This window comes from Cryptomeria japonica, chromosome 3 (genome assembly GCF_030272615.1).
Source record: "Cryptomeria japonica chromosome 3, Sugi_1.0, whole genome shotgun sequence".
Lineage (NCBI taxonomy): Eukaryota > Viridiplantae > Streptophyta > Pinopsida > Cupressales > Cupressaceae > Cryptomeria > Cryptomeria japonica.
Window position 1 is genome coordinate 22,734,390 of NC_081407.1, and position 23,035 is coordinate 22,757,424.

Consider the following 23,035-nt stretch of genomic DNA (forward strand, 5'->3'; position numbering starts at 1 on the left):
TTAAATGATGTATTGGAAGAATAAAATGAAAGGGGCACACTTTAATGAAAGGGCCCAACTTTATGATGTAGATGATGATGAAATAGAACCTTAGACTTAATTAAATTAATTAATTAAGTGCTAAAGGGGAAATGTAATGCAAAATGCAAAATGCGCCAAGGCGGGTGCTAAACTAGGTGTGAAATTGTACCACCCTAGCAAGTGCGTACAATTTACGACGCTACATTTAGCCCCCACTTTAGCGGTCATATGAACACTACGTGCATATGCAAGCTAAAGTATAGAAAAGTAAACATTATTTGAAAAAGGATATATCCATAAGTCTGTCGAACGAAGCCCCCAGTGGTATCTGCAATACACAGTTAGGAACCGCACCCTACAAAACACACGTTAGATCACAAAATCACCTAATGCTTACTAAGGAAGGTGATGAAAATTTGAGGGTAGCTATATGCCCCCCCTGTTTCAGCTTGCTAAATTTAGTGAGTTGAAACAGGGTATCATGTTTACCACTTCAAATTGTTAAAGAATATTGATGACAAATGCTCACAAGAAGATTTGATATGAGATCAAAAACTAATGGAGAATCATTTGGTAAGAAAGAGGACCAAATCTCAATTCCAACACAACAAAGAGTGTGAGGATTTGAGAGTTCTCTAACACAAGATGAAGGATGTAAATGGAAACAAAATGCAAAGAGAAGAAAAGAAAGGAAAAAAGAATGAATACACACATTGGTGATCCATGAGAAGAATAGTGAGAGAGAAAACATGGACTTCTCGCCCCTAGATCTTGTCTAGGTGATCCATGTAAGGGAGGAGAGTGAGAAAGTCTAGCCTTATGCCGCTAGTTCCACTCAACCTCATGCATGTGTGTGTAAGGGAGGTTAGAAGCACCTCATAGGAGTCTATGCCCGAGTATGCTACAACTTGTATATGTATAGTACAAAAGCGTGACATCTTTCTCTAAGAGTCTGTGCTCTGGTTCCGAGACTAATCACCTTGAATAAAAGAAAAATGGAAACATCTTGCTCTAAGAGTTTGTGCTCTGGTTCCGAGAATGACCCATTGCTCAAAAAGTGTAATGTTTATATCTTAAGCAAAGTAGAACAAGGATACCTACCTTCATCACAAAAGAAGATACCCCAAAAATGCAACAATCTCATATATCCAAGCAAGAGAGTTTTGCACTCTTTAAGCAAGGATAAGATAGTTGAAAAAGGGATATCTTGTAGTATGTGTAAAGGAGATCTTTAGAGGAGAAGACACCTATCCTTGAGAAGAATTGTCTTAGAAAAATATAACATCTTCTAGAATAAGACCAAGAAGAGAATAAGAATGCAATACTTCCTTCTTTTGCGAGGTGAAAGTGATTCTTAATGAAGGGTGACGCTCTTTTTAACCCAATTGGGAGAGTGAATTCATTATGGATGTATTTTACCAAGTGCAATAGAGGTTGTAGTCAAGGACTTACACCTCTTGTAAGAGAGAATCCTTGAACAAACAACAACAAATGCATACAAGGAATAACATCAAGTAATAAAGTTCACACCATCCACGAAATAGGAAAAAAATGGATCCTTAGATAAAAATAAGAAAAGATCATTGCCTCCCAAGGATAAGGACAATGAGAAGGACTTACACAATCTTCTAGGGAGAGATTTAGACATAAGCAAAATGTATTACATACTCACATGAGTACATGCAAGCAAGACATTAGTGTATGTAAAATGCTCCTCACAAGAAGTGGGTAGGATAAGAAAGAGAATACACATCTTCTCCCATATCTAGGAAAAGAGAATTCTAAAGAAAAGATGGTCAATATTTCCACACTATTACCCTATAGGAACAAGAGATAACATAGAAAAATTAGGCTATTATGTTGCTTCAAAAATATGATTGCACTTGAAATTGTACCATCATGAATGACAATGAGCCCCCAGTAAATTAGCTACCAATGTCACATAATAAGAGCAACATAATAGCCATTAATGTTATTTAAAGACATGATAGACTAAATGAGGTATTTGAATATGACATGCTAAATGCTCAACTATAAGTGAGATCGAAAACATGTATAAAGTGATAAAAATTGAAGAAGAAAAGTCACAAGAAATCTTAGAAGAGGGATGAGTGTAATTTATTAGAGCCTTATCCCTGGAGGACAAGAATTTATGATGAATAGGAGATAAAGATTCATAAGTGGATTAAGAAATTTGAGGGGATTCATAAAGAGATTTGTTCATCGCCAAGATTTCCTTATGAGGGGAATGAGAGTTGATAGAAGTAGAAGATGATTTAGTTGAAGTGAGATCATCATCACTACTAAATATAGCATTCACACTGAGAGATGGTCTTTTAGATGCTTTGGTGGGCTTAGAAAGATTATATCCAAGTCCAAATGAATATTCATGCATATTATGTTCTAAAGGAACTTTAATTCCTTGTTCATTTGCGCCACAACCATTTCCACTATAGCCACTCTTAGCCAAAATATGGAAACCACGACCATAATGATTATCCATTTCAGAAAGAAAAGGTGGTTTTTCATAAGACAAAGAATCAAATTCTTCAGAATTAGAGGTGTGAGGAGAAGAAGTTTGAGAAGCGGCCACAAAATTATTGTTCATAGGTTCAGGTAAGGTTGATTGATCTTTAGTTTCTTCTTTCTTTTTAACTTTAAGCTCTCTAGGAGGAACCCTATACTCACCTACAAAGGTGGGATTAAAGTCAAGAGATCCCCAATCGTCTTCTGCGAGAACCTTCTCAGGATCAAAAGCCTTTTCATATGTAGACTCAAGTCGAGAAGGATTTTCTTCAGGAGCTTTAGACTCATCCAAAGAATTTTGATCATCAGAGAGTGAGGATTCATCCATAGGTATCTTTTTCAAAGAGTCATCACTAGAAGAGGAAGGCTTAGATGTTTGCAAACAAGCTTGGAGATTAGTGTCACCTATCAAGGTATATGTCTTATTATTATAAATAAATTTAACTTGTCTATGCAATGTAGAGGGGACAGCTTGCATACTGTGAATCCAAGGTCTCCCTAATAACAAGTTGTATGTTAGATTTCCCGACATAACATGGATAGGAGTAGGCAAAGTAACAGGTCCCACTGTGATGGGTAAGGTGATAATACCTAATGAAGACTTAGCCACATTATCAAAGCCTCGAATGGGACGAGAGTCAGGCTCAATAAGGGATGTATCCACATTCATCTTATGCAATAGATTAATGCTACACACATTAAGGCCAGAGCCATTATCTACCAGTGTTCGTCTTATAGCAATGTCATTTATGATAACCACAATCATCAAGGGATCATATTGATATTGAATTTCACTAGTAGGCAATTCATCTTGTGTAAACACAATTTGAGCTTTAGGATTCATCATAGAGTTAACCAAAGATACTATATTACTAGATGTATTAGGTGGAGGAACATTCAAATCTTTCAAGGCATCTTGTAACATTCCATGATGAACGGAAGAAGTTTGGATCAAATCCCAAAGGGATATCTTAGCAGGGGTAGCTTTAAGTTGTTCTATGAGATCATATTCCTTACCAAGAACTTGTGAAATACGTGGAGCTTGCGGAAGAATTGGTTGAGGATTAGGAAGAGAAACTAGAGTAACAGGAGGAGGATTAGGCTGCCTATTATTTCTAGTATTATAGGTATGAGCAACCACATTATAACTCTCTCTAGTCAGTTGCTTAGCATACTCATAAGGGCTCTTAGTAGAATAACCTCCTTGCACAGTAATAATAGGTTTCTTAGGAGTGCAAAAAGAATCATTAGCATAACCACCTTGAACCACTAAGATAGGCTTATTTAAAGGTTGAGAATTTTGAGAAGGACAAGCACCTTGGACAGTGAAGAGAGGTTTGTTAGGTGTTTCATTCACATGTATCAAATTGATTGAGGATGGTTTAGAGGAATGAACAGAAGTGTTGGAAGAATTGTTGATAGTCTTCTCTTGCACTAAAATCTCATCATGGATTAAATCAATTTTAGGAGAGAGACAAGGGGTAGGCATTGATGTTCTAGTAGGTAGAGTAATACTAGGAAAGGTCATATCATCCTTTATCATCAAAGGATCTACATGGGGAATAAACTCTCTAGGAGAAGGATCAACATTACTCTCTAAAGTCTCACTTTTGAGAGGAAGATCTTTGAAAGAGATGTTAACCATCTTGCTTTGAACTAGGGTATCCTTATGAGTAGAACCAAGTTGAGGAGAGAGAGATGCTTTATTTTTAGAGGGAGAATGATTGAGATTCAAGGAAGGTGAGAAACTATCAAGGGAGTTTTCAATCTTGATTTCATCCCCTTTGGCTAGGGGTAGAGAATAATTTATACCTTCTTCTAATGGTTCATGCCAAATAGTGAGGTTGTTGAAAGGAATGTTTGAAGTATTGTCAATTTCGGGAGAGTAGATAACATTGTCTATTAATTCCTCATCCTTAGGAGGGAGAGCAACAATAGATGTGTTAAACTCATCCTCTTTCCTCAAAATATGTTCAATATGATCTTTAGGGGAGAGACAATTAAGGAAATTGCTTATTATTTCATCTTCTTTCTCTAAGGGATGCTTATGGGTAAGACAAACTTTAGGAGAAGGGTAAGCATTTATCATTAATTCATCATCTCTAGTGGGAATTTTGTTGGAAAAGGAAATGCCATCACTAGGAAATGTAGGGATAATGTCATCTTCTTGCACAAAAGGATCCTCATGAAGGGAGTGTTTTTTAGGAGGAACATGAACATATTTCTCCAAATATTCATGCTTAGGAAGGAGATCTTTGAAAAAGTGTCCATAACCTCTTGTTGCACTAACATGCCCCCATTGGAAGGACCAAATTTAGGAGAAAATAAGTCAATGTCCATCAATACCTTTTCACTTAGAGAGGCATCATGTAGGGAAGGCGAAGTAACATTAAGAAAGGTGTTTATGATATCATTCTCTTCCTCTAGGATAGCTAAATAGGAAGGGCACATTTTAGGATAATTGTCAAGATCACTCTTAAAGTCTTCATCCTTAGAGCATGGGAGAGTCTCAAAGGGATTGCTGAAAACTCTTTTAGGCACTAAAATGTTGTTATAGATGGGGGGATGTTCTTTAGGAGGAGGAAAAATTGAAACAAGGGAAGCTAACCCACTATCACATCTATGAAATGAATGCATCATGATAACAATCTTCCTCTTTCAAATGATAACACATGCAAAATAGAAGGAAATGTTTAATTTTGACCAATGCAAGCACTTAGAATGTAGACTTATAAAATGAAATTTATGATTCAAATGAGTTCCTAAATCAGATTTGAAATTATTGATCCCAATTAAGCTATCCACAAGTTCAACTTTGAATTGAAAAATTAAGGTTTTTAGCAAAAATTTCCTCTAGATTTTTGAATCTTGCAAGAAATTAAAACTTGTAAATACAAATTTGATTTTGAAATAGCATAAACACTCAAATTTGAAAACATAAATCAGAATTAGAGAAGATTGGAATTCACGTCGGGTTCACCAAAATGTGTAGGAGAAAAAGTGACACTAAGCAAACATGCCCTAATCTCACTTTCAACCACACACTTGTGGAATACGAAAGAGCCTAGAGGTATCACACAATTGGCTACGTCTTTTTGTGGAAGAGAGAGCCATGGGCTACCTATTAGGATTTCTATTCCTTTGTTGCAATTGAAAGATAAAATGATGCAAGTTCAATCCCTAACCCCAAAGTGCAAGTATAAACTAATAACAAGATTGTAGAATTGAACTTAAACAATGGAAAGCCGTAAACACAAGAACAAGACAAGAATGTAAATGCATACCCGGTGTTAAAATATGAGTGAAAATTTTTGGGATGGGGATGCAGGAGCCACCGTCGTGATTCTGCCCCTGAAACTGCTCCTGAAACTGCTGTTTTGCAACCTGAAAAGCTGTCGGAAAGTGCTGAAAACTTGCTGTCTGATAGAAGGACCAGGGCACCCAGCGCCCTTGTCCCAGGGACTAGGGCACCCAGCGCCCCTGTCCCAGGGACCAGGGCGCCCAGCGCCCCTGTCCTGGCAGGACCAGGGCGCCCCACGCCCCTGTCCTGGTCTTTTGCACTGAAATTTGGTGTGTAGCTCAGTTTTTGTCTGCTTCCGTTAGATCTGCAACTTGCGGTGTCATCCGAATCCCGAAACTTGCACTTATATCTGAAAAGGTATGGTGGGGGGCTATATAGGGTTTTGCCTTAGTCAAACCCCCGCTTTGGTGATTTCCACCTCCACGAATAGCCAAGTTGTATTGTAAAAGTAGTGTGTGTGTAGACCTTGTGTGTGTGCAAGATCCTAAAATGCAAGTAAGCAAACTAGAGCGACCTAGAAAGTAAACCCTAATTGCTTGTAAATGATAATGTAAATGCTCCAAATCAAGATGTAGAGTGATCTAAAGCATGAATACAAATGATGTAATGAAGCTTATGCAAAGACATGAAAACAACATGAAATCATACCCAACCCCAAGGGAGGGGTACAAGCCAATCTTTAGTCGGTGATCCCTTATTGCTTTTCAATGTCTTCAAAGCCCTAAATGGATGAATGAAATTGATGAATGCTTGATGGATGGATGTTGAATGTTGTTGAAGTCTTCAAAGATCTGCTCTTTCGCTGCATAGAAGGTCCTTGAAACCAAAAATCCGGATCCTTTCAAATGAAGAAAGAGAGCTCTTATATATGAAACCCTAGGTCTTAATTTCAACTTTTGGCCAACCTAGAGATTGAATCTCCCGCCAATTTCTTGGGGTTAAGGTTTATTTTATGATTGGATCACGCTCCTAAAATTTTGGGAAAAATGTCTGGGACCGTGTGCACTCCGGGTGCCATGGTCCTGGCAACTTTTCACCAAATTTTCAAGGCCGTCAGATATGATGATTTTAGAGAGAATCCCGAAGTTACAGGTGATTTTGAGATGTTTTGACCCCTGAAATCAAGCCCCCAAGTTCAAAATAGGACCTAATTAGGTTTTTTGATTAAATGATGTATTGGAAGAATAAAATGAAAGGGGCACACTTTAATGAAAGGGCCCAACTTTATGATGTAGATGATGATGAAATAGAACCTTAGACTTAAGTAAATTAATTAATTAAGTGCTAAAGGGGAAATGCAATGCAAAATGCAAAATGCGCCAAGGCGGGTGCTAAACTAGGTGTGAAATTGTACCACCCTAGCAAGTGCGTACAATTTACGACGCTACAGGGTGTACTACTATCTTTTGCACAAATATCTTCAGTAACATTAGAACAACTGCCCCATTCATATTCATTGGAATCAGTCTCAGAGGTATTATCCCAGATTCTAGCAGTGCTGTGAACTGGTATGTTGTAGGGTGAGAACAAGTCTTTGATAATTGAGACAAGTTTGATAGTTTTCTTTGATTCTGTGTTAGATCCTACTTCTACTCTTTGCATTTGTTCATATACTGTCTCTCCTCAGGGAGGAATGATGTTATTAGGAGGTGATTCTTCTTTGTTGGATATTGGTTCTTGAATATGATGTGCTTCTACAGTAGATGCTTCTTTCTTTTGATTGATAGGCTGCCTTTGACATTGCTTTTGTTCTTGATGTTCCTATTCTTTACATATTGTCTCAGCTGACTTAAACAGTGCCTCCTGCCAAGAGTCTTCTTTGTATTTCTTCTTTGCTTTCCACTGAGGTTTTTGATATTTGTGTGGTGCCCTCTTTGGTAGTAGAGTGAGTTCAAAGCCCAATCCCTTTTTGTCTTTACTGAATTGTAAAGGAGGATCTAATGGTTCTATGACACCTTCCTTTCGCTTACCAATAGGTCCTTTGCCATTGTATCCCATTTTCTACATGATTAAGTATCCTTTTCCATACAGGTGTGTTGGTATATCTACTTCCATAGTACCTGCTATGTCTTCTTCCTCATCTTTGTATAGCCAACTAAGGATGTCCTTTTCCTCGGATTCATGTGCTAGAGTGCCGAGTTGAATGAATGTGCCATCAAACTTGGTGATGGGCTGAGCTGCTTGATGTGCTGATGCTATAGGTAATCCATGAGATCTAGGTGATGTTGGTAAGTTGGCCAAACACATGGGCTCCAAAGAGTATTCTCCCATGCCTTGTTCTTTGATCTTCATTTTCTGCTTGAAATCTCTAGGTAATGATTTAGACTTTTCTTGTTGAAGATCTTGTGCTGAGGAATTTTGTTTCTCTCTATTATGTGGAACCAAGCTATCTTGGGCTACCCCCATATTATTACAATGCTGAAATAGATTATGCTCAACTGATAGAAACCTCATGCCCATTGTAGGGGAACTTTACACATTGGTGATAAGTGGAAGGTACTACTTGCATTACATGTATCCAGGGTTGACCCAATAAGATATTGTATGTGAGGTCTATGTCTAAGACCTGGCACATAGTATCCTTTCATAGTGGTCCTACATGAATTTACAATACTACTGTTCCTTTGGATGATCTTTCTTCATCATCATATGCCTTTATAGTGATCTTTTTGCATGGATCAATAGACTCCTCAGAGAATCCTAATGCACGGATAAGTTTTAAGGTACAAATATTATGTCGAACTCCTCCATCTATTAATACTCGTTTAACTCAGTGTTTATAGACCATGACTTCAATATGGAGTGGAGTATTGTGTGGATGGTTCAAGGAGATATTATCATGCTCAGAAAAGGTGAGGTTATGAGGTCCTGTCCTATGAGCCACCATTGGAATTTTTCGGCATCCAGATCTTGAGGTACATTTGTTTCCAATATGGCAAAAGTTTCAGCAACTCAAGTATAGATATTTGAGCAGGAGTTTTGCATAGTTGACTGACTAGATCATATTGAATTTTGGGTACGGTGTTTGTTGTTGACATATGTCCCTTCAAGACATAGTTTTGAGCTCTGGTTGTTACATTGATGGATTCATGTTCATGCCTGTCTTTGATTGTGATAACATTGACTTGATTGTCCTCAGCTGATATGTGATTGATGGTGTTATTGTATATGTGATTGATACGAGATCCACGTGTATCATTTGAGGTTGAAGCTCCATCCTTGTTGTATTTTGGAAGAGGATTTTTGAAAGCTCCGTGGTCACCATTTGTCTTGAGACCATCGAGCATTAAATCACCTCTATCAATCATGTCTTCAACAATGTTTTTCAGCCTCATCCAATCATTTGTCTGATGACCTTTGTTGTGATGAAAATCACAAAAGTGTGAGTCATTCCACCAAGGTGGTTTGATTTGTGGTTCAAAGTTGCTGATTGTGGGTAAAGAGATAATTTTGTTTGCCAGGAGTTCTCTGAATGCTGACTCTAGTGATTGCCCTAGTGATGAATAAATCCATTTCGGAAAGTTGTTTGTGTTACCCCGTGAGTTTGGATTAGGTCCTCTATTGGTGTATTGTTTTGGGTATTGTTGGTGTTGTTTGTGTTGAGTTGATCTTGATTGGTATTTGGTGTATAAGTGTTAGTGCCTGGGTTAGCACCTTTGGGATTCTTTGTAACTTGAGAATTACCTGATAATGCGAGCATGGGCTACTTTGATTTTGGGTCATTTGATTCATTTCCTCCTTCATTTCTATTGTTTTTGTTTCTGGTCTAGAATCTGGATTTGTCCAAGTAGTTGTTGTTTTGGTTGGTGTAATTGGATGAGCTTGTTCCTTCTTTGAAAAATTTCAACGTTCCCTTTTTGACACATGCCTCTTCTACTTGGATGCCATTCTCAATCAATTTAGCAAAAGATGGTATGCATTGGAGTTTGAGTCTATAACTCATCTCACTATTCAAGTTGTCGATGAAAATTTCCATCTTTTCCTTTTTAGGTACATCACGAGGATATCTCAAAACCATATGCCACCAATGTTGAAAGAATACCATGAATATTTCATTGTTTTTCTGTTTGGTGTTACAGACGTCTAACATTGTGATAGTATGTTGAATGTTATAGGAATATTGAGTTATGAATTTGTTGACTAGTTCATCGAATGATCTGACAGGAGGTGTGATTTTGGATAACCATTCCATTGTTTGTCTGCCCAAGCTTCTTGGGAATAACCTCATCAGATAGGTATCATCGTGAGCAAATTAAAGACTCATTGTACAGAATTATCAAACATGATCACGGGGATCACTTTTCCCATCATATTTGTCAAATTTGGGAACGTCTGAGTTTGGAGGAAAAGGTACCATGTTCAATCTTTTGTCAAATGGATAAGGACAAATTTTAGTTAAGAAGTACCGTACTGTTGTACCTTGTTGCATGTCTTGCATTTGTTGAGTGAGAGCAATCAAAGGTGCATTGTGTTGCTGAGGGAAGAGTTCTTCCCTTGTATTAGTTCTAGGTTGAAATGGTGTGTGGAATGGTATGTTTTGCTCCATGATGTTTTGCTCAGGGATGTTTTGCTCAAGGATATCTTGCTCAGGGTCACGTGCTTCTTCCTCTCTTTGTCGTTCTTGATATTCATAATGTCGAGATCTTGTTCTAAAAAATGTTTGTGTCCAAATCTTCAGGAGTTTTAACTCCTTTGCTTGTGAGTATGAGTAGATATTTTTCCTTGTCATTTTCCATGAGTCTTTCCACAAGTTTTTGAAATGAAGTGCTTTCTTGACACTCTTGAAGAAGTTCTTTAGTAATTTCAGTGTCGTCTAGATGCAGACCCTTGAAAGGATTTGATAATCTTCGATTCATGCTGGATTGTTGCATTTCGCTTTGTTTGTTTCATTGAGAGCGAGTAACAATGGGCATCTAGTAGAAGCTTTCTGTGATAAAAGGAATGAACTCTTCTTCAATGTTTTTCTCAAGGGTTGGTGGTTCAAATTGAGGTATGTTATAAGTGATGCACTCTTCGGGAAAGAAGGCAGGGTTGATCTTCCTTCCTTGATTTATGCGTTGACTGAATGCTGATTTTTGATAGAATGCCCTACTCCTCAAGGGTTCCTTGTCAAATTCATTATTTTTGTTTTGAAGATATAAGCGTATATGATGGGGGAATGCGCGATGAGATTTGAAGAGTTGGTGATTGATGTATAAAAATTTATTTCTTTTGGCAAGTTTTGAAGAACTTGGTTGTTGTTTCTTTAACTTAGTGCTATGATAAATATTCTTTCTTCTCAGAATATGAGGATTAATCATGCACAAGTGATCAATGGTGTCCTTTGATTTGTTTTGGATTCAGTTTTAGCTTGTTCTAAAAACTTAAGTCTTACTTTATCAAAGTGAAGGTTTAGATGCCCCCTCATGACAAAGTGCGTCAAATGATATGGAATACAAGCTTTCTTGATATGGAAACTCGATTTGACAACTTAGAGTTTTGAAACAAGTGTGTTTGAGATAAAAAAATCCATTTGATTTAAAGGATCCATTTTCCACTTGTGATGATGTTTCCTAATTTTGATAGGATAGATTTGTTTATCTTGTGACTAGTTTCAGATTTTCAGACAACTTTGCTTGATGGAAATTTGCTTGTAGAAATAGCTTTTGATACTCTATTTTTGGTTTCTTGATTGATGAAGTTCAGACTGATGAAGGGAAGCTTTCAAAATTGTTCTCAAAATTTTCAAAATTGACCTCTGTTTTGCCCCCTGTTTTTCTAGTTTTTACCACGCACTAAAATAGAAATGCAATGTGCTACAAAAAGTTCTCTATGTGCTAGAGAAAAGACTCTACGCGCTATGCTGCCCCCTGCTATGTGCTAACTAGTTAATTTTGCTTAGCTTTAGTTCATCTTTGGTTCAAAAAACCATGTGCTAATATGGGCCTTCTATGTGCTAACAGTTAAACCCTATGCGCTAAAGTTTGACTTCTACGTGCTAAGTTGATGCTTCAACATGCTAAACTATTTTCAAGATACGCTAACTGTCACTGCTTGTTTTTAGATTCTGGTGAAGCACTGTTGTTAAGACTTGACGCTCTAAAGAGAAGGTTTAATGCACTAAAATATGGTTTCTATGCACTAAGAAGTTTCTCTTATGTGCTAAACTGCCCTGAAAAATATTGACTTGGTTGCTTTTCAGTAATTTTGGAATTTTTGCCTTGAGTTCTTAGTGCTGATAGATGATTTTCTGAAATAACAAATGAAAGCACGACACCAAAGAGACAACCATTTTGCTTAATCTAAATAATAAGTGTATGTTCTGTGAGGATGTATTCAAATCCCCAATGTTTCAACAGGTTTCGGTACAACATGCATTTCAATCAGACTCTTTATTCAAGGGTCATAAGCAATATCATAGCCCACTAGTCTCGATACTCCGTCAGCTCAAACAACCTTATCACTGCCTAAGGGACGCCCATTTTTTTGCCTTTTGCTAGAAATTAACCCAAAGTGAATTGCTTCACAATTGAGTAGTTATCTTGGGGGATATATGGTCAGCGATCTTGCGGGAGGATTCTTCCCCACCCTTGCATTATGATATTGCAAATGTATGGTTACTGACTTAGCTCAAAGTTTCTATGCTAAGGTTCGTAATCAAGCTTCTTGTTTGGCCGTTAGTGATAAAATCCCTTAGGAGGCTTCCCAACCTTTAGAACAAAGGCTTTACATATCTCAAGGATACTGGGGGAAGGCTAATCGCTGCGCGCAACCATTGAAAATGACTTTCGTCACTTTCCACTTTTGATTATAGTGGGTTTGAACACTTGGCTTCAAAGTTGTTTTCCACTTAGGTTGTTCCCTTCACACCGGCCAAAAATGGCTTTAAGAGTTTTTCAACCCATCGAGAAAGCAAGCCTACTAAAGGATTTATTGCTTGAATTAAAGAAAGCTTTAAGAGTGGTTTGGCTTTTTGATCACCCAATTAAGGGGAGAGCATATGCCTTCCACTTTCGAGACAAAGCACACAAGTTCCTTTTAACCCTTCAAAGCAATGATTTGTTAATCCTATATGGAGATGTTGCTCCATGAAAACATGGTGTTCTTTTTAATTTTTTCAAGGCAATGATTTTCTAATCTAAAAAGAAGAACTTGGTCAACAAAAGAAATCGAGTGAAAGGAGAAGATCTTCCCTCTTTACTTGCAAAACAAAAGACTTTTGGGACTGTGTGATTCTTTTCCTTGCTAAAACCTAAAATGGATCCTTTTATACACCAAAGGATGGTGAAGTTCTTTTTAATCCATTTGTTTGCAAAACTTGAAAAAAATTTGATTTGTTCTTTTTAGAACCCAATTTAAAAAATTTCTCTCCTAGAAAAGCAAGAAAGAAAATTTGTTTTGTGGTTCTTTTTAAAGCCCAAATAAAAGTGAGTTTAGTTTTAAGAAGAATCAAAAGAAGTTTATATCTTAACTAACTTAACTAAGTTAGTAAAAACTTAAACTATTTAATGATCCTAAATTTAAGCTCCCATCTGCAAGAAATTTGTTAGAACCTTGCAAAATAACAAGTAAAATTTTTAGACAATCTGTGGACTTCAACAAGTCTAATTTTTTTACATTCGGTTACAATTTTTTTTTTTGGTTTTGCCTCTGTCTGTGATGCACTACAGAACAAACTGCACATGCTACTATATAGTCAGGATGTGCTATCGAAAAGGCTCGACGCACTGAACTGTGTTTCAAATGCGCTACTTTGTTTTTCTCCCACACTGAGACCTACAGGAAAGTATTAGTGGGGATGATGTGCTAAGGTAAAGACTGCATGCACTAGAGAATAGACCCTACATGCTAAACAGTGCACTGAATGTGCTAAAAGATCCACAAAATGCACTAAGGAATGTTCCCTACGCGCTAATTCCTATTTCTCGCGTACCTGCAAAAGTATTTATTTTTGAAAACCGATTTGATTAATGAGGTAGTGCCCCACGGTGGGCTCTAGAAATGTATGTGGGAAAAGCGAGGTGATGAAACTTAAAATGTGAAAATTATTTTCAAAGAGGCTTGTCCACACACCCATGGGACTTCTTGGTGCAAGTTATGGAGTCATGAAAAATGATGCAACTTCCCAAGGATGGTTCCATGGTTCTGTATCTCACAAGGTCCCTCAAGCCAATGCCTTTGCTCTCAGATCACTGAGCAAAGTGGCTTAGGGATGACAAATGAAAGAACGAGGGATGCTTATGATTGATTTAGTTATGAAAATGCATCTTATCTATGCATGATTCTACAAATGAAATACACTAGATTATAAGATGACAAGATTAGTAGCAATACTATCCTAACATGATATACTTGTAAATGATTTAAGCTAATGATAAAGGAAATAGTCTAAAATGCTTATTAGATTTATTCCTATAAAAAAGAGAAGCTAGACGTGTTAATAAAATTGAGCATAAATGAGATACTAAAGCTTGCATGGATCCCTAAAATGGAGGAATGAGAGCTCTATTTATAGTGAAAATAGAGAAATGGATGGTCAGGATTGAAAGAGTTAATCAAGGGTCAAGTTTGAAAGTTGTCAATCCATGTTTTCAATTTTCACCAATGAAATGGTGACAATTGCCAACATAAGGCTGGTTGAGAGGAGATGTAAGAAGCATTAAATGCTTGAGAAGACCTCATGGTTACCTTAGGAGGTAAGGGTTAAGGTTAGATTAGGGTTATCCAATGGATAAAGGTTTTACCCAAGGGGTAAACTCTTGTGCAAAGGTTAAAGGAATAACCATGGTCAAAGCAATAAATGCTTGATGAGACCCTTGGGTTAGATGGAGGTTAAGTTAGTCAAAAAGTCTCTAACCATGCCACTAAGGGTTAGTTAACCATTAATGGTTTGAAGAATTTGGGGGACAAATTTGTAAGAGTCCTTCCAAATTTTGGGGTATTCAACAAGTTAGCTTGTCGAATGGATAAAGACTTTAATGCCTTTTGAAGACTTTACTCCAAATTTGAGAAGTGACCTCCTCAAATTTAGGGAAAGGGGATAATGGACGAATTTAGGCTAATTTATTAGGATTAGATGGATTCTAGAAGAAATTAGGAATAGGTTTTAGGATGCAAGTGGGATATGTAGGAAAATGCAAGTGGGTGAGGGAAAATATAATTAATTAAAATAAATTACTTTATTTCAATTTGGTTGCAATTTGGGAAATTCAATAAATTAGATCTATTCAATTTGGGGTAAACTATTAATTAAATGTAAATTTAATTAAAAGGTAAGAAGAAGGGTTTTAATTAAATAAAATGATTTATTCAATTAAATGACATAAAGGGCTTAAGTGAATTTAATGAAATAAATTGAATAATTTACTTAATTAAATAGAGGAATGAGAATAAAATGAACATTAAATATTCATTTACGAATATGGTCATTTTTATACGTCTACAGTTATAGAAACCAAGCCTTTTGTTGTTCTAGGTGAAGGCATTTTCTGCCGTCTGGATTTCCAATAGTGAGTTCCTATTGATCCAATGGTTGAAATCTACAGCCGCTGGAGGAAGTTTGTTGCTACCTCCTCTTTTGTTTGATACCTTAGTGATAGAATTTAAATCTTCCCCGATGATGCATACATCATTTGCGAAACTTCTAAGGAAAAACTCTAGTTCCACCCACACCCTAGTCTTATCCCTATTTTGGATAGGACCGTAAACGTTAATCAATTTGAATCTGAGGTTAGTTTTATAACTTACTACTTCTCCTCCCATCCAATTTTTCTTAATCTGTAAAGGTGTAAACGAGATGAATCTAGAGTCCCAAATGATGGCTAAGCCCTCTGAGGCCCTTGTAGCAGAGGAGTGCTTTAGCTGTCTAATGCTTAGTTTTTTCTCAAAAAGGACTATCTCAGAGGAGTTCATTTTGGTTTCTTGGATTAACATTATATCTAGTTTAGAATCAGAGATGCAGCGCTTTAAGATGCACTGTTTGTTAGGGGCATTCAGACCCTAACATTCCATGTTATGATTTTCATGGCTCTCTAGGGAGGAACTTCCCCTCCCTTGCTTTAAAAAGAGTAGATATTTTAGCCTGACCCTTGGCATCTCCATCCTTTGATCTTAGTTCAGCAAGGGATCTCCTACCTCTTCTCTTACTGTGTTTAGCATAGTTAGGAGAGTCTTTGCTTCTATCAGAGCTGAGAATGCCTAGAGTATTTGGGTTATCATTTTCTAAGTTATCTAATGCTATAAATAGTTCATCTATTTCTGAGTTGACTCTGGTAACATCCACTAGATTTTTGACTAAGAAATCCCTTTGTCTTTCCAACTCCTCATCATCACAAATTTCAGCAACCAATTGATCCATGAGCTCGTTTACTACTTCTTCAACTACAAAATTGGCAATGATGTTAACTTCCCTAGCCACTCGATCACTCTCAAATTCTACTATTGTATCAGAAATAGCCTTCAAAGGTGGAGAGCGAGCCTTTGCCTCCTCAAAGCCCTTTGATCTTGAGGCTAGAGAGATTGGTTGATCCTGCAAGGATGCCAATTCTGGATTTGGGGAAAGCCTATCCATCACTGCTAATTATTTAGAGGTAATTAGTTCCATTAAAGGGGGAGACCCCAAGGGACTCAGCTTCCTTGGTGGAATGAGAGAGATACATGATGACATATTTGTCAGACCGAGATGCTCTTTCTGAGGGTTAACCTTATTGATTTCACCATCTTCCAGATCTCGATCCCTGAGAAGAGAGTCAGCTATAGGTGAATTTATAGTTAGCGGTGGAGGAAGAGGGGAACAAGAGGGCTTAACAGGGGAGCTATGAGGGTATAGGTCTGAGGTGAGATTAGGGTTATTATCAATCTTAAAGCCCTCTAGGGTGAAACCCCCTCCTTCCATGAATCTGAATGGTGCGCCATTAGACATGAGCAGCGATTCAGGGAAAGGTTTCTCGAAGGGGATCTTTCTTGGCATAGAATCTTCAAAAGAACCATTAAAAAAGGGTAATTCTAGGGTTAAACAAGATTTATCGCATTTCAGAGTTATAGGCTCTAAAGATTTAATGTTAATATTCATTTTAACAATTAAGAGCTAGTTAAAGAATCTTAGGGCTGATTTTTTGACTTCTAAAAATTTACCTATTTTGTTGCCTATTATTCTTAAAAAGTCATTATTTCGCAATTCTACAAGAAATTTATCAAGTGAAATCGCTCTATTAACCATGCAGGAATTGAATTGAGATGGGAGAAAGAGAGGTCGCCATTCCCAACAATCAAACCCTAGACCCTTAAATGTTAATATATCCCCGTTTAACAATGAATTTCTTAGACTCTGATTACCACATTCAATAGCTAAGAAATTATCAGGAAGGATGTCAATGTTTACCTGGTTATTGAAGGAAGATGACACCTAGTTGGCAATTTGTTCAAACGAGATCCCCCAACCTTTCCACCGAGCAAAGATCATTCTGTCGCTGCAATGCATTTGATAACTGGCCTGGGTATGATTATCAATTTCAATGACCAACCCGTTAGGGGAAGCTGGGGAATTTGAAGGTAGATTTGACATTGGGTGCTCGACTTCCTTATAATTGTGACAACCAGGGGTTTCCATATCCTCTGATAATTTACCCAAAGATTTTCGTGGAGGAAAAATATGGCAAGCAGAGGAACTCTTTGACTAGTTAGGTTTTACAAAACCCTCCTCCTGACAATGACTGGAATTCCATTTGGGGTCATTTGGTTGCCTTAAAGCCCTATTATTTATGTGGCTAAATAAATGCCATTCCTGATCCCAGCCCTTGTAAAGAGAGGGAGGAGCCCTAACTGCATTAACCAAAGAGTATTTCATTTTTGCAAAGAAGGCCTCTTGATCGCGAGTCCGTGATATGACCCTACCAAGATCCTCAGTCCCAAAGTTATTAGCCAAAACAACGAAAGGATTTGCAGAGCCTCTGTAATTTCCCCACGACAGATAAGAACACTCAAAAAAGGATGTCGATGGATTGCATCGCTTTTTCGCACGCAGAGGCATTTTCGCAACAACTTATTCTATAACCTTCCCATTTTTTAATATTATTATTATTATTATTATTTTATTTTACTTTTTTTAATTTAATAATTTTTATTTTTATTTTTTTTAATTTATTTTTATTTTTAAATTTTTTTTATTTAATTTTTTAAAATTTTTTATTTAAATTTAAATTTTTTTATTTTTTTTAACATACAATAACCCAAAAACCAAAAACCAGTAAATTCTATTTTCAACCAAAATTTATTGCCAATCAAATTTATTAAAAGGGAAATTAATTAATACATAATTTCTCCAAAATAATATAATAAAATAATTTCCCTTAACTTTTAATAACACAATAAATTTAATTAATGATTAAATTTATTTCTAAAATAATTAAACAATTCCACAGAGATAGACAAATGTTAAAACGAACTACCATAGCCAAGTATCAAAATAAAAATCAAACAAGAGGGAATATTTTCTCTGGTAATCTCATTCCTCCCAAATCTTGCAATTTCCATGCACAATAAAAAGATTGGTAAAATTTTCCATAATAACTTTTCCAAATCTTCTCAAAATTTTAATCTAAAAACACCTAGAAAATAACTTCTTTCCATAAACCAAAAATTAACTTCAGGAATGGACTTTAGCCAAGAACAAGAAATAATCAGACAGGATTTTAGATTTGACAAACATCTTAACACACACATCATTCATAAAGAAGAAAGAAATAAAATATTTTCTTTAAAACAAACAATCAAATGAAGCCACCCAACTTGGTATAGCTTTCCTGGAAGAAATTTGTAGAAGAGAACCAATCCTTCAACAAGCTTCCAAATAAATTTCTCTTCACCTAAATCCTTGATTTGTTTCCTGTCCCCCCCTAAAATAAAAACCTATTCCCCTTTTTAAACTAAAATTCTAGGTTGAATATATTTTCACCAAAAACCTAAATTTAGTAATAAAAGAAATTTTATTTTCTTTACTAATTTTCTAACAAAGGATAAGTTAACATGCAATAATTTAAAAATCATTATTCTTTCTTTTCTTTTCTCATACAACTCTAATTAGTTTTCTAAATAAAAAAATTAAAGCAATGCTAAAATTTTAATGAATTCATTTATTCTTTTATTTATTTAAAATTTTAAGAAACAATAAATGCAATTAATCTAATTTATTTTTCCACTAAATTTAAATAAAATATATTTCTAATATCATGCAGCTTGCAACTTAATTTAATAACTTCTTTTAATTAACTAAATTTATAATCTCAATGCATAAAATACACAATTCCCAAGAATACCAACTATGAGATAAATCCATAAATTTAATTAATTAATTAAAACCACTAAACACAACTAAACAAACCTCGAGCAAATACTCATACAAGATCGAACAACAAAATACGAAGGCTGAACAAACTGACAGGACAACCAACTGACGACACTCACACGAGTGTAACTGAATAAAATAGGGTCAACTACTATAAGGCAATATCCATCGGAAAATATAAGGCACACTCAAACCTATGAAGCTAGGTGGAGACAATACCCCGTACCTACCTAATACTTGTATTTGCAATATCCTGCATCATCGAACCACACATGCATATATACAATATAGAAAATATGACATACACACCAATGAAGGAGAATCACGATGTTCCCTATCTCACCAAAATGAGTGAAGGAAAATCGTCCCCTTGCATCCAATACACTCCCAGACACACAACATATAATTACACATTGCATAGATAAAGTAAAATGTCAGTACATAACCATAATCCATAAAATGCCATAACTCACAAGTATTGAAATATTGCAAATAAATTATGCATCTCATATCTAGATAAAGCATGATATACTGTCATAAAAGTTTGAATAACACATCATGGTAATGTATCCACTGAAAACAAACAATAATAAAATATGAGTCTAATGAGTTCAAACGAGCTGGGTTACTACATTCTCCCCCCCAAAACTAGGCTTACTCCTGGAAGCCTAAAACAAATAAGAATACAAATCTCTCATCTTCGTTGTATCCTCCCAAGTTGCCGAGGTCATCTAAACACTCCATTGTCTTCTTGCAATAGTCTACGCGAGCATTGTGAGATGATAGCCAATCCATCCCCAACACAACTCCTTAAGAACCCAAAGGAATGACTCGAAGGTCAACTAAGGTAACTATGGTTCCTAGGTCCAACTCACAACTGGGAATAAAGGCATCTATAGAAACACTGACATCTGTAGCCAACTCTACTGGCCACCTCCCCTAGCTTTCCTAGCCATGACCTAGCACTATAAAAGAGAAAACCATGCAGATCTACGGCAAGGATAAAACAAGGGAAACACAAACATTAAGACCTAAGCAAAAAGGTCAAAATGAATAGGCTCACTACAAACCCAGAGTACCCAGTGTTGAAACTTGGGCTCTGATACCAAATGTAATGCCCCGCCAGGAACCCTAAAGGAAAACAACACAACTAGGCAACTAAAGGGTGAAATAATTTTTTTTTAAAGATTAAGTACAATAATTATAACCATTGCACATCTAATAACATAGTGGAAGACTAAGACATGATTTCCTAAGGGTTACCAACAAAGATTAATCATAGATTATATTAACACACGGTTAATCCAATTGTCCATTTAATTAAATAAATTAAATTCTTAAAATTAAAACTACACATACATCTAAATTCTATAATGAAGAAATTAAAGTATTCCAATGTATCCAATTTCCATAAAACATTTATACATAATATCAAAGCAACTGAATTGACATACATTCCACTGACATACTATTACAATATCCATAAATACATGGCTTCCAATAATGCCATAGATTACAAAGTTACAATATCAAGGTTACATAAAAGTTGACACAATGACCACAAGGTCTCAACTAAACAATGATCATGAACATGAGTTGGTACATGAACCACGAACCAAGAAACACCAGCGAAGCCTTTCCTCACCTAAAAATACAATCCAGAACACCCGATGGGAAGTGGCACTACCACCCGACCATGTGATCCTGAAATGGAACCACCCCACCGTGCTAAGAGATAATAGAAAACCCTCAAGAAAGCAAAGTAAGAAAAGTACAAAAGAACTACAAGAATCCACAAACATCCATGTGACTCAACTCACAAACACTAGTGACTCTTAGGAGAGAGTGTCATCGCATAGCTTGATGGTTACCATGGTAGGCCTCCTAGGTCCCAACTCTTTGTCCTGGTAACCTCTCCTGGCTTCCAGCTTCAATTAAGTCTCATGCGGACCCTACCAATCCTTTTGTGAAGACAAGGTGGTAAGTTTGCCATTCCAGGCCTTCTCGTAACATTATGAGCCCTGTACTAGTACTCACCTATGCAAGAGGTACATTATTTTAGTTAATATTTATTACACTCCCCCCTAATATATTAATAGGTTATCACTTTTTAATTGACTTCCAACAGGTTATTCTATCATCCACTTCGGGCACAGCCCCCGCTCGAAAGCCACTCTCTCTCATAAGACACTAATAGGAAAGGTCTCTCTACAAGAACTCTACGATGAAACAGACAACCATAACTAATCCTGACAAACCACAGGTGAAGGATACACAATCACTAACCCAAGATTGACCATTTGGACAAAACACACAATGGCTCACATCAATAAGGTTATACAACAACCCCTGACCAAGGAGATATAATAACATTGGACATAATGACAACTCAACCAGAATTGCAACGGAATTAAACTTGATTGCAAACACCATTTACACAAGACCCTAATACAGGCAATCTTTTCTTACAATAGCCAAAAGCATAAATAACTTGCAAATAAGGAATTTACAGATAATAAGAATTTACAACTATATTAATACAAATAAATCAATTTTGTCATTTGTCCAATAAGGTTAAATCAATCACATAAAAATTAACCCCCTAATTATATGTTCATGATTACTTTACAAATAAACTCGATTAGATTGTATAAATAATCTAAATTAAATTCCAAATTCCAAATTATATATAATAATATAATATAATTACATAAATATATATATTCTACGAATATAATATTATATAATTATATCACATTACAATATATAATAAAAAGATGATTTAATTTGAAATATCTTTCATTTCCAAAATAACATAACTAAAACCACAGAAAATACTATATATATATATATATATATATATATATATATATATATATATATATATATATATATATATATATATATATATATATATATATATATATATATATATATATATATATATATATATATATATATATATATATATATAATTTTTTTAATTCTATTTTTATTTATTTTTAATATACAATAACCCAAAAACCAGTAAATTCTATTTTCAACCAAAATTTATTTCCAATCAAATTTATTAAAAGGGAAATTAATTAATACATAATTTCTCCAAAATAATATAATAAAACAATTTCCCTTAACTTTTAATAAAACAATAAATTTAATTAATGATTAAATTTATTTCTAAAATAACTAAATAATTCCACAGAGATACACAAATATTAAAAAGAACTACCATAGCCAAGTATCAAAACAAAAATCAAACAAGAGGGAATATTTTCTCTGGTAATCTCACTCCTCCCAAATCTTGCAATTTCCATGCACAATAAAAATCTTGGCAAAATTTTCCATAATAACTTTTCCAAATCTTCTCAAAATTTTAATCTGAAAAACACCTAGAAAATATCTTCTTTCCATAAACCAAAAATTAACTTCAGGAATGGACTTTAGCCAAGAACAAGAAATAATCAAACAAGGTTTCAGATTTGACAAACATCTTAACACACACATCATTCAGAAAGAAGAAAGAAATAAAATATTTTCTTTAAAACAAACAATCAAACGAAGCCACCCAACCTGGAAGAAATTTGTAGAAGAGAACCAATCCTTCCACAAGCTTTCAAATAAATTTCTCTTCACCTAAATCCCTGACTTGTTTCCTATCTCCCCCTAAAATAAAGACCTATTCCCCTTTTTAAACTAAAATTCTAGGTTGAATATACTTTTACCAAAAACCTAATTTTAGTAATAAAAGCAATTTTATTTTCTTTACTAATTTTCTAACAAAGGATAAGTTAACATGCAATAATTTAAAAATCATTATTCTTTCTTTTCTTTTCTCATACAACTCTAATTAATTTTCTAAATAAAGA